The following is a 12,747-nucleotide window of genomic DNA, read 5'->3' on the forward strand; positions in this document are numbered from 1 at the left end:
TTTCTTGACCTGTGTTTGGATGTGTGTAGTCCAAGTCAGGTTCTCGGAGATGTTTACACCGAGGTACTTGAAGCTACTCACCCTCTCCACAGGGGTCCCACTGATCATAAGAGGAGTGTAGGGCTGCTGCTGTCTCTTCCTAAAGTCCATGATCAGCTCTTTAGTTTTGCTCACGTTCAGAGAGAGACAGTTGTCCTGGCACCATGATGAGAGACTCTCTACCTCATCCAAGTATGCGGTCTCATCGTTGTTGGAGATGAGGCCCAGAACCACAGTATCATCAGCGAATTTGACAATAGATGTGGAGCTGTGAGAGGACACGCAGTCATGCGTGTAGAGAGAGTAGAGCAGGGGACTCAGGACACAGCCCTGTGGGGCTCCTATGTTCAGAGTGATGGACTTTGAGGTGAACTGGCCAACTTTCACCACTTGAGGTCTGCCGGTGAGGAAGTCTTGAATCCAGTCACAGAGTGAGGAGTTTAGGCCGAGGTCTGTGAGTTTAGATGTTAGCTTGATGGGGACTATAGTGTTGAAAGCTGAGCTATAGTCAATGAATAGCAGCCTTACATAATTCCCATTGTTGCTGTCCAAGTGTGTGAGGGAAGAGTGGAGAACGTGAGAAATGGCATCGTCCGTGGATCTGTTTGGGCGATAGGCAAACTGAAGAGGGTCCAGAGTATCAGGGATGGAGGAGCAAATGTGGCTCTTTACAAGTCTCTCAAAAACCTTCATGACTATAGATGTGAGGGCAACTGGGCGATAGTCATTCAGGCAAGAGGGTTTATTGTTCTTTGGCACAGGGATAATGACGGATTTTTTGAATGAGGTGGGAACCACGGAGGTAGCAAGGGACTCATTAAAGATAGACGTGAACAAACCAGCGAGCTGATCGGCGCAGGACCTCAGAACACGGCCGGTTATCCCATCAGGTCCGGCTGCTTTCCTGACGTTCACTCTCTTTAGCGCCCTCCGAACCTCATCCTCCGACACGGTGATTACAGGATCATCGCTGCTCTGCCTGCTGCTTGCTGACGCGCTGGTCAGCAGAGATGCGCCACCGCCGTTGCCATCGAAGCGGCCGTAGAAGATGTTTAACTCGTCGGCCAGCAACGGATCTGCTCTCACCTCCGCGGAGGCTTTGTTTCCGAAGTCACAGATGGTCCTCAGTCCCTGCCACATCCGTCGAGAGTCGTTGAGCTGGAAATGAGACTCAATTCTCACTCTGTATCTCTCTCTGACTTCAGATGCTTTAGTCAATAGGAAACTAAAAAGAACAACCCCAGTTTGCCTTAATTCTCTTTTAAGCATGCATGACCGTTCTGTCATAATTTAATCACCCCTCATGTCATTTAAAACCCATATTACTTACTGTACTTCCATTTTTTCAGTGCATTTACACTGAATGGGCACTGGAGCATTCAAAGCTTCAAAAAAAAAAAAAAAACTAAAGGCAAAAGTGAGATGAGATGAATAAATGATGACAGAATGTTCTTTTTTTTTTTGGGGGGGGGGCTGCTTCCTTTAATCTATGTGCCAATTACAGCTCACATGTTGTATACATTATCATTAATTTCAATGTCATTAATTTATCCCTGCTGCCTTTGATTCAAATCTTTAAACTCTCTTGAATCTGTTTATCATGATTTTTATACATTCCAGCAGTGCAGGACTACAGAAAGATTTTTTGGTGATCAATTTGTATTCATTTATCATTCTGAGATAGCCTTTCAATGTACGGCTAATGAGAACAGATGTGCTCCCAGACAACACACACTCACACAGCACAAGGTCAATAGTTTCCTCTAAATGTCTGACCACACATATCAGGCCTTCGTTAACGACTGTGCTTTACTCAGAGCAGTGGAAGATGAACAGAATAGATCACCAGTGTTTGTGTTCGTTCACGCCAGTGTGAAACAACGCTACGCAATGAACTCATGCAGCACCGATGCTGCTCATGGGCTATGAGAGAACTGAGAAGCTAAACCTGGAGGTCCCACAGATAATGCGGAGTAAAGGGCGAGAGTTTGTTACAGCATTACATCACCCTTATTCCTCATTAGATGAGCTGGATAACTCCCTGGCCTGAGGAGAGGAGGAGACACCAAGGCGATACACACTGCAACTACAAACCCGATTCCAAAAAAGTTGGGACACTGTACAAATTGTGAATAAAAACAGAATGCAATGATGTGGAAGTTTCAAATTTCAATATTTTATTCAGAATACAACATAGATGACATATCAAATGTTTAAACTGAGAAAATGTATCATTTTAAGGGAAAAATAAGTTTATTTTAAATTTCATGGCATCAACACATCTCAAAAAAGTTGGGACAAGGCCATGTTTACCACTGTGTGGCATCCCCTCTTCTTTTTATAACAGTCTGCAAACGTCTGGGGACTGAGGAGACAAGTTGCTCAAGTTTAGGAATAGGAATGTTGTCCCGTTCTTGTCTAATACAGGCTTCTAGTTGCTCAACTGTCTTAGGTCTTATTTGTCGCATCTTCCTCTTTATGATGCGCCAAATGTTTTCTATGGGTGAAAAATCTGGACTGCAGGCTGGTCATTTCAGTACCCGGATCCTCCTTCTATGCAGCCATGATGTTGTAATTGATGCAGTATGTGGTCTGGCATTGTCATGTAGGAAAATGCCAGGTCTTCCCTGAAAGAGACAACGCCTGTATGGGAGCATATGTTGTTCTAGAACTTGGATATACCTTTCAGCATTGATGGTGCCTTTCCAGATGCGTAAGCTGCCCATGCCACACGCACTCATGCAACCCCATACCATCAGAGATGCAGGCTTCTGAACTGAGCGCTGATAACAACTTGGGTTGTTCTTGTCCTCTTTAGTCCGGATGACATGGCGTCCCAATTTTCCAAAAATAACTTCAAATTTTGATTCGTCTGACCACAGAGCAGTTTTCCACAGTCCATTTTAAATAAGCCTTGGCCCAGAGAAAATGCCTGCGCTTCTGGATAATGTTTAGATATGGCTTCTTTTTTGACCTATAGAGTTTTAGCCGGCAACGGCGAATGGCACGGTGGATTGTGTTCACCGACAATGTTTTCTGGAAGTATTCCTGAGCCCATGTTGTGATTTCCATTACAGTAGCATTCCTGTATGTGATGCAGTGCCGTCTAAGGGCCCGAAGATCACGGGCATCCAGTATGGTTTTTCGGCCTTGACCCTTACGCACAGAGATTGTTCCAGATTCTCTGAATCTTTGGATGATATTATGCACTGTAGATGATGATAACTTCAAACTCTTTGCAATTTTTCTCTGAGAAACTCCTTTCTGATATTGCTCCACTATTTTTCGCCGCAGCATTGGGGGAATTGGTGATCCTCTTGCCCTCTTGACTTCTGAGAGACACTGCCACTCTGAGAGGCTCTTTTTATACCCAATCATGTTGCCAATTAACCTAATAAGTTGCAAATTGGTCCTCCAGCTGTTCTTTATATGTGCATTTAACTTTTCCGGCCTCTTATTGCTACCTGTCCCAACTTTTTTGGAATGTGTAGCTCTCATGAAATCTAAAATGAGGCAATATTTGGCATGACATTTCAAAATGTCTCACTTTCAACATTTGATATGTTATCTATATTCTATTGTGAATAAAATATAAGTTTATGAGATTTGTAAATTATTGCATTCCTTTTTTATTCGTAATTTGTACAGTGTCCCAACTTTTTTGGAATCGGGTTTGTAAATGCAAAACATTCATCACTCCTCTTAATACTGGTTATTTAGAAGAATGACAACATTCAGTTATTCACAACAATTCAGATTTAAGTGAATGTTAGCTTGAGTGCCACTGTCACAGTTGGAAGATTATTCAGTGAATGATTTAAAACCAACCAAGTCACCATTTACTAGCGTAAATATATCTGAATGAATCAGGGAACACATATAAACTGATTCAAAAGGTTCAAGTCACTACTACTGTCACGGTTCAGGAGGCCTGGTCTGGGTAATCAGTGCTGATCGTGCAGCTCATGAGATCATGCTGGCACCTGTTGCTCATTCCCCCACTCCCTTATATGTCCTTACTTTTCTGTTTCTCGTTGTGAATAGATTGTTTTGTCCTTCCTCGTGTTCTGTGTACGAGTGCACGCATCATTCTCTGACTCTCTGTTCCCCTGTGCTGCAGGATTCGTAGAACGGAGATCCGGCAGCTTGTGTGGTCCGCAGACTCTGCCAGACAGCTCTGGAATCTCCGCTTCCCTAAGCAGAAGTTAAATATTGTTTATGTTATTTTGTGGCGAGAATAAAGTTTCTCCTTTCTCTTAAACTCTGCATCTGAGTCCTCTATCACCCCAACCCTGACAGAATCTACTCACCAAATTATGGATTCAGCAGAGGAGACGGAGTTGCGCCGAGCCCTCTCGCAGCAGGGCGTTCTACTGGGCAGGCAGCAGGAAGAACTCGTGGCTTCTCGCCAAGGCTATTCGGAGGTTTCGGTCCAACTTAAACAGCTGGTGGAACGGCAGTACCAGCTGCAGGTCAGCCCTTCTGCAGCTCGGGCTGCAACACCAGCCCCTGGCCCTGAAGGAGCAGTTCCTCCCCACACGGCTTAATCCGCCCGCTCCATACTCAGGTGAGCCCAACTCCTGTTGGTCATTTCTGTCCCAATGTTCGCTGATCTTCGCTCTCCAGCCTTCCTGTTTCCCCACGGAGCTATCCAGGATAGCGTACGTCATCACGCTCTTGGTGGGTCAAGCAAGGGAGTGGGGCACGCCCATGTGGGATGGCGAGCAGGCCTGCTGTGTGTCTTTTGAGGCATTCACTTGCCCATGGCTCCAGTGGTGTTGGGTCACACCTGGTTGTTTAAACATAACCCCCACATTGACTGGGCTCGTAGCTCCGTTTTGGCTTGGAGCCCTTTCTGTTTAGCCCAATGTTTGGGAGATGCATTTTCCCCAGTCATGTCTTGTTCTGTGTTGCAGGAGGAGCCGGTGAGCCTGATGGACATACCGGTGGCTTACCATGACTTGAGAGCAGTGTTCAGTAAGTCCCGAGCTTCATCTCTGCCTCCGCACCGCCCGTACGACTGTGCGATTGACCTGTTGCCTGGCACTTCCCCACCTAAGGTGGCACCTTTACTCTCTGTCCGGACCGGAGAGGGAGGCCATGAGAGGTATATTCACGATTCTCTGGTAGCAGGCATTATCCGTCCCTCTTTCTCTCCAGCTGGGGCGGGGTTCTTTTTTGTTGGAGAAGAAGGATGGTTCGCTGGGCCCCTGTATTGACTATCGGGGGTTGAATGACATCATGGTAAAAAATCGTTATCCTTTGCCGTAGATGTCATCGGCCTTCGAGCTCTTGCAGGGGGCAACCATCTTTACGAAGTTGGACCTCGGCAGTGCTTATCACTTGGTTCGGATCAGGGAGGGGGACGAATGGAAGACCGCCTTTAACAGCCATACTGGGCATTTTGAATATTTGGTCATGCCGTTTGGCCTTTCAAACCCCCCGGCGGTCTTCCAGTCACTCGTCAACGACGTGCTCAGAGACATGGTCGATCAGTTTGTTTTTGTTTACATTGACGACATCCTGATCTTCTCCCAGAATGAGCACGATCATGTCCAGCACGTCAGGCGAATGCTCCAACACCTGCTGGAGAATTGTTTATTCGCCAAGGTGAAGAAGTGTAAGTTTCACGCATAGTCCTTCCTCTGATGGATCTCACCTCCACTAATTATTTCGGCTCCCATTTTAAACACCCCTGACCCATCTCGGCAGTTCATTGTGGAGGTGGATGCGTCCGAGGTGGGGGTTGGGGTAGTTTTGTCTCAGAAATCATCTTCAGACAAGAAACATTCCCGCCCCTTTTTCTCTCATTGTTTAACCCCCACGGAACGGAACTACGACATCGGGAATAGGGAGTTACTAGCTGTCAAGCTGGCGCTGGAGGAGTGGTGTCACTGGATAGAGGGTGCGGGGTTTCCGTTTATCATTTGGACTGACCATAAAAATCTGGAGTATATCCGCACCTCTAAAAGAATAAATTCCAGGCAGGCTCGCTGGGCATTATTTTTCGGACGTTTCAGGTTTACCATTTTTTATCACCCGGGCTCTAAGAATGGTAAACCTGATGCGCTGATGCGGATCTTTGAGGCTAACGCAAGTCAACACATAGCAATGGACTTTGTTACTGGCTTGCCTCCTTGTAATGGCAAGATGGTAGTCCTCACTGTGGTGGACAGGTTCTCGAGGGCGACCCACTTTATTCCCCTCCCCAGATTGCCTTCAACGAGGTAGACAGCGACTATTGTCTTCGATCACATGTTCCGTATTCATGGCCTCCCGGTGGACGTGGTTTCTGACAAGGGTCGCTAGTTTGTGTCTAAATTTTGGACAGAGTTCTTTCGACAGCTGGGGGCGACTGCGAGCCTATGCTCCGGATATCACCTGCAGACTAACGGTCAGGCTGCGCGTGCCAACCAGGATTTGGAGAGAGTTCTGCACTGTGTGGCGTCTGCCGAACCGTCATCATAACAAGCGCTCTCTCCACCTTCAATACCACGACTGAGGTGAGACCCTTGAGCAAGGCACCAACCCCCAACTGCTCCCCAGGCGCTGCAGCATTGGCTGCCCACTGCTCCAGGTGTGTGTTCACTACCGTGTGTGTGCACTTGGATGGGTTAAATGCAGAGCACAAATTCCGAGTATGGGTCACCATACTTGGCCACACGTCACTTCAAAATAAAAAACTACAAGCTCTTTAAATAAAAAGTGACATATCAAAACAAAAAAGAACATACTGAAAATAAATAAAGATTTTTCTGAAATTCATGTACATTTCTTCAGTTTAACGGTTCACTTCAACTGTTATGATCATAAAAATAATTTGTATTGAAAATGCTTTATGTTAAACTTTCAGTTTAAAGAATCAGTTGAAAGAATAATTCAATGAATTCACTCATAACAAATCAAGTGAACAAAATACTGGTGTGAATAATTCAATATTTCTCAATGAGCAAACCCAGACAAATCCTTTTGGTGAACTGATTCACCATTACTTGTTGGCGAATGTAACGGAAACGAAGATATTCTAAAATGCACATATGTTTTTTCAGTTCAACTGTTGTGGTGATAATGATATTTTCTAATTTCAATTTTTTTTTTTTTTTAATTACTAGAAACTGCAAAAGAAAATGATTTTACTAGTGGTCTGGCTCTACTAATATGTCTTTGCTATTTAATGTTAATTTGATCAAAACTAGTAAAAACAGTAAACAATAAGCTGTTTGAACCTTTCTTTGTTTACAAAGAAGAATTACACTGCCAACAGGTTTGGAGTCGTAGGAGTCACTCTTTTATTCCATTCACACATGGAATTATAACGTAGGGGATTCACTCCTGAAAATAAATGAGGTTGTCGCACAGCTTTTGAATGTGTACGTGGCCAGAAAGAGAGAGTCTCATTTATTTCACACCCTCCTGAGTGGCATGCCTGGGAACGTGTCCGATTCTCAGAGCTGAAGCCAGAATTACCACTGAATCATCCAGATACAAAGAGCCAAAACCTTTGTGTGAGTGTGTGAATGAGAGAGAGAGTCCACCTCCCATTCAGTTCCACATTAAAAGGTCCCGGCTCTCCTCCCCTCCCTCAGATTCTTTCATATTCCCTCATAACACGTGTACAACGTCTCCAACCATTTTCATAATGTATGGACTTTAGGTGTCATTACAGCGTCTCAATTCATATTCTTTTATCTGAACGAATTAATAAAACATTAGGAGAGACTTGAAATTATAGCCAGTTCGTATCATTTTTTAAATCTTCCCCTAATTCCTTCTCAAAAGCATCAGTGTTCAGCGCTCCCGGTGTTAAGATATGAATATGTGAGTGAATGAGAGAGAAAGACAGCCGCAGCAGGGGACAGATACACTAAGCCATTTTAGCGAGGACCCATTTGGGCCCTAAGTGTTCCCTCTGTGCTGCATCAGAAAGAGCCTCTCCATTTTTCAGCCAGCAAATAATAAGCTACAGCGGAAACCTGGGGTGTCGGTGGCTCGCTGGCAGCATTTTTTCTTTTTTTTTCAAATGCTGTGTGTTCAGAATAGTTGTAGCTCACCTGTGACATGAAGTTAGCATGAAAGAAAATAATAAAGAGCCTCATTTCACTGGTCTGAAAAAGTTTCTGATGGGTTTAAATTATTTTTAATCTAAATACAAGCTCATTGGTGGAGTTTCCTGCATAAAAAGAGCACCTGACCTTAAATAGTTGCCATGGAATTTTTTCCACTGAGAATGCACATTTGTTCATTTACCTAGTTTAAAATATCTTCCCATTCCTTGGGCACAGACACACACACACACACAGACACACACATACATACACGCACGCACGCATGCGCGCACACACACACACACACACACAAGCCATTGCTTACTGAGGGAAGTTCCTTCTACATTTATGCCTATATTTCGCTAACATTCATGTAGAAAGACGTCACGTCATGTCACAAAAATTTAAATTCTGTCATCATTTACTCACCATGAAGTTGTTCAAAAGCTGTATTAATTTTGTTTTTTTGTTTTTGTTTTTGCTAAACAAAGAAGATATTTTGAAAAATGTGGGCAACCAAACAACAACAACATGGAAGTCAATGGCTACCGTAAATGGTTTGCTAAATAAATGATAAAATAATTTTAATTTCTTCAAAGTTCCAAAAATGTCTACACAGGAATATGGAGGGGGTGGAGGGGGGTTATCTTGATAAATGTTTTCTTGAAATAAATAAATAAATTTACAACAAGATTTGTCAATGAGTCTCAGTCACCCCAGTTACTGCAGTCATCAGTCACCACTTACCCACGATCTCAGTCACCTGTGTTCTAATCACCTGCACCTGCCGAATTCCAATCAAGCCACCTACAAAACCACACTCCACGCACTCACTGATCGTCTGGTCTACCGGTCACTACAGGAAGCAAACCAGACCCAATCTACTAACCTTGTGCTCTTATACCCAGATCTTCCTATGTGTCTCCACCGCTCCTGATCTCCACCGCTCCTGTGCTCCACCGCTCCCTGGATTCCTCCTCGTGCCCGCCTTTCCTTCCCCAGCACCGGCTAGCCTGCCTCCCTGCCCTCAGTTCCCCGGCTCTGATCTCACGTAGCCCCTGGACTCTCTCTCATCCGATCTCATTAATAAAATCACTTGTTATCCTAACCCTTTGTGTCTCCTAGCCTGTGTCCTGACAAGATTAAAGTAATTTTGAAATATATATTTTATATAAATTTTCTTACTTTACTGGCAAATATGTAATGATTTACTCTTACATTTAAAAATTGTTCTAAATTAAGTTAAATAAAAATTGAATTATTTAAATAAAAGGCAAGGCAAAGTTTATTTTAAGTGCTTTCCATAAAAGTAATTAAAATAATCATAAAAAAATTATCACAACAATAAAAACAAGGAATTAAAAAAAAAAAAAATTATAAAAGATTTATAAAATAATAAAATTATACAATTATAAAATAATCACAAATAAAGTAAATACACTGAAATACATCAATAAATCCAAATTCCACAAATAAATACATTTAAAATTAAATCAAATAAATTAAATAAATAAAATATTGCCTAAGCAAATTCTGAAACTCAAAGCAAATCCCTAACCAAGAAGAGACACTGAAAAAGTAAATAGCATTTGTACACAATACTGCCAGCTAAATTCCTTATTCATATACCATTACCGTGATAATTTCCAAAAGTATGACACGACTATGGCAAACATTTAATTATTTATTTTCATTAGTGACACATGAAAGTTAAACTGATGCAGATATCTAACCAATGAAGGGAATAAGAAACTGCCCATCAGCACAACAGAAAAAAGCTTAATTTTCTTTGATCATTTTAGAGAGTATAAGAGTCCAAAAGCCATGAGCCTACAGAGAAATCAATGCTTGTCACTTTGCAAATGTGTGCATAAAGGATTTATGTGTGCTTCCAGAGTATTCATTAAACTTATATTGTGCACCTGCAGCCATTAAAAGCTTTCCCTGGTTCTTTGAGGTTTGTCATGGGCTGTGTTTCAGTACACTAGCATACTAATCCATCTTGGTTTCGGAGAGAATGATGATGGACATAAATACACCAACAGCCTCCTGCTTTGCGAGCTTCTGACTAATGCACGTTTCCCTGAATACCGAATCAAAGGAAACAAACCTGGAATGTGATCGGTCGCCACGGTGACAGGCTGTCAAGACAACGGCTCCTTCTGTGGCTCTGCCTCTCTCTAATGTGGAACACAGAGCTGCTCTTACAAGAACAGATGCAGCCAAAATACTTTTAACCTTTTAGAACCTGCTTTCCGCGCATTTTTATTGCTTTTCCTCTGTATTCCAGTGTGGAATGGACATGAAAACAAAATCAATGAAAAAAAATAAACAAAATAAAATGAATAAATAATAGTTCATCTCAAAATGTGCAGGTGCACTACACTGTCTTTTTGGATGCCATGATATTCTTAACATACATAACTTTTCATAATTCTCTTATATGAGTCTCTGTTTACTTGATTAACCAAAAAAGTAAACAACAACAGTAAAAACTATTTAAATTATCTTCCTCTATTTTAATATATTTTGAAATGTAATTTATTCCTGTGATGGCAAAGCTGATTTTTCGTCAGCCATTACTCTAGTCTTTACTCATCAGTGCCAAATTGTCCTTTAGAAATCATTCTAATATGCTGATTTGGTGCTCAAATAATATTACTTATTAATATTGAAAGAGTTGTGCTGTTTAATATTTTTGTGGAAACGTTTTTTTTTTTTAAGAATTTCTGATTAATAGAACATTTAAAAGAACAGCATTTATTTGAAATCTAAATATTTTGTAAAATTATAAATGCCTTTACTGCTTTTTAAGCATATATTTAAATTTAAAGCTAATTACATTTAATGTATCGAAAAAAATAATAAAAAAATACTGACCTTTAAAAGGTAATAAGCAAATACATATATTACCATGTAAATTACCATGGTATCATCACTGCATTATGTATTTGTTACTTTTATTTCAACAGAAGATATTTAGAAAAATGTTTTTGTTGTTGTTGTTGTTTTGTCTATACAATAAAAACATATTTTGTTCATGCAGTATAAAACAACACTGCACAGCACTGACTTTTATTGCGTGAGAAAAAAACAAACAAAACAAAAAAATATATATTTTTTTCTTTTCATAAAGCATTTGTTGATATATTGAAAAAAGTGTAAATTTTCTATTATTTTTTTTTGTGAACAGTTATTTTTTATCTTATTTAAAGGCAAACTCAAACACACAAAAAAACATAAAAATAAATAACATACATTGATACAAAAACTACACATCAAAAAGAAGAAACAAAACAACTAAAAAAAACCTCAAAAAAACACATGCGCCGAGTGCACCATTTGTTTTTTATTATTTTTTTTAATATAAATTAATAAAACTTATTGAGAATGCATGTATCAACGTCTGGATGTTTATGAGTCAACGGAGAGAATATGTTATAATAGTCCATATAACCTCAAATAAGACCCTCAAGAGCAAATGACCAGGCTTGAGTAGGAGTGAAAAAGAAGGCTAAATTTCCTCAGACATAAGCTTCTCAAACCAAGACAAATCCTCTTTCCAAAGAAACATTTCTCCCCTGGTTCATGAGTCAGTGCGATTATGTTCCAAACCACAGTGCTAGATCCCATAACACTGAATTGATCTGTTATTGTCTGTTGTATGAGTTAAACGCCACACAGGAAAACGTTAGTGCCCAACCTCTCCTGCTCACACACACACACACACACACACACACACACACACACAACATTTCTAATCCCATCTATAATGTCCCTGTCTTTTATCTTGTGTGGAAACACACAAAGAAACACTGTTTCAATTGGTGTCGGCGCCGTCTCTGAGCATTGTGGGATGGCAATATACATGATAGGATTTGATAGCGACCCAATAACCTTTGGATGTGAAGGCCAGGTCAGAGATGGATTACCAGCAAGAGTTTTTCGCTTCATCCGTATCCTTTCCCACACAAATACAGTAAGTGCACTAGCTCTAAAAGCACTTTTTCAGTCATAAATGATTTATTGTCTTTCTCAGGACGATTTTGTCATCAAATATACCCCTGTTGAGTGCTACAACAAGAGTACAGTGCTAAAATGTGTGTGATGGCGGTTCTGCGTTCTGATTGGCCAAGGAAATGACGTCACATGATGTGTGTTATTACGTTCTGTCAGTTTGAAGGCTAAACAATCAAATTGGAGTCTGGGTATAAATCATTATGATTAAAGTTGGTGTATTAAAGCTGTTCTCAATGGAGGTTTGCTTGTGACATTCACACACACACACACACACACACACACACACCCAGACACACACAGACGATTAGGTCAAAGTCACGGCTTATCAGAGATGGGATTCTAGCAACCAACAAAAGAGGCTTAAGCGCTCTTAACGTGAAATAGATCTAACGGCCCATAAAAGACTTTGCACTCTCATTCATATTCCGCCATTTTTTTCAGACATCTAAATCTCCTGGCTACTTAGTTTCCTCCTTCTCTGGCAGACAACTTTACAAAAGAATGACTTTTAAATGAAGCAGAGGAAGATTTAGCTAAGTCCCACCATCATAGACTATCAAGAGAGACTGCTGACCTTTACCTTTCACTCCCTCTCTCTGCTCATTACTTGCATTAGACATGTGCACCCTTCTGTGTACTGCTC

Source organism: Barbus barbus (genome assembly GCF_936440315.1).
Source record: "Barbus barbus genome assembly, chromosome: 11".
In the NCBI taxonomy this organism is placed as follows: domain Eukaryota; kingdom Metazoa; phylum Chordata; class Actinopteri; order Cypriniformes; family Cyprinidae; genus Barbus; species Barbus barbus.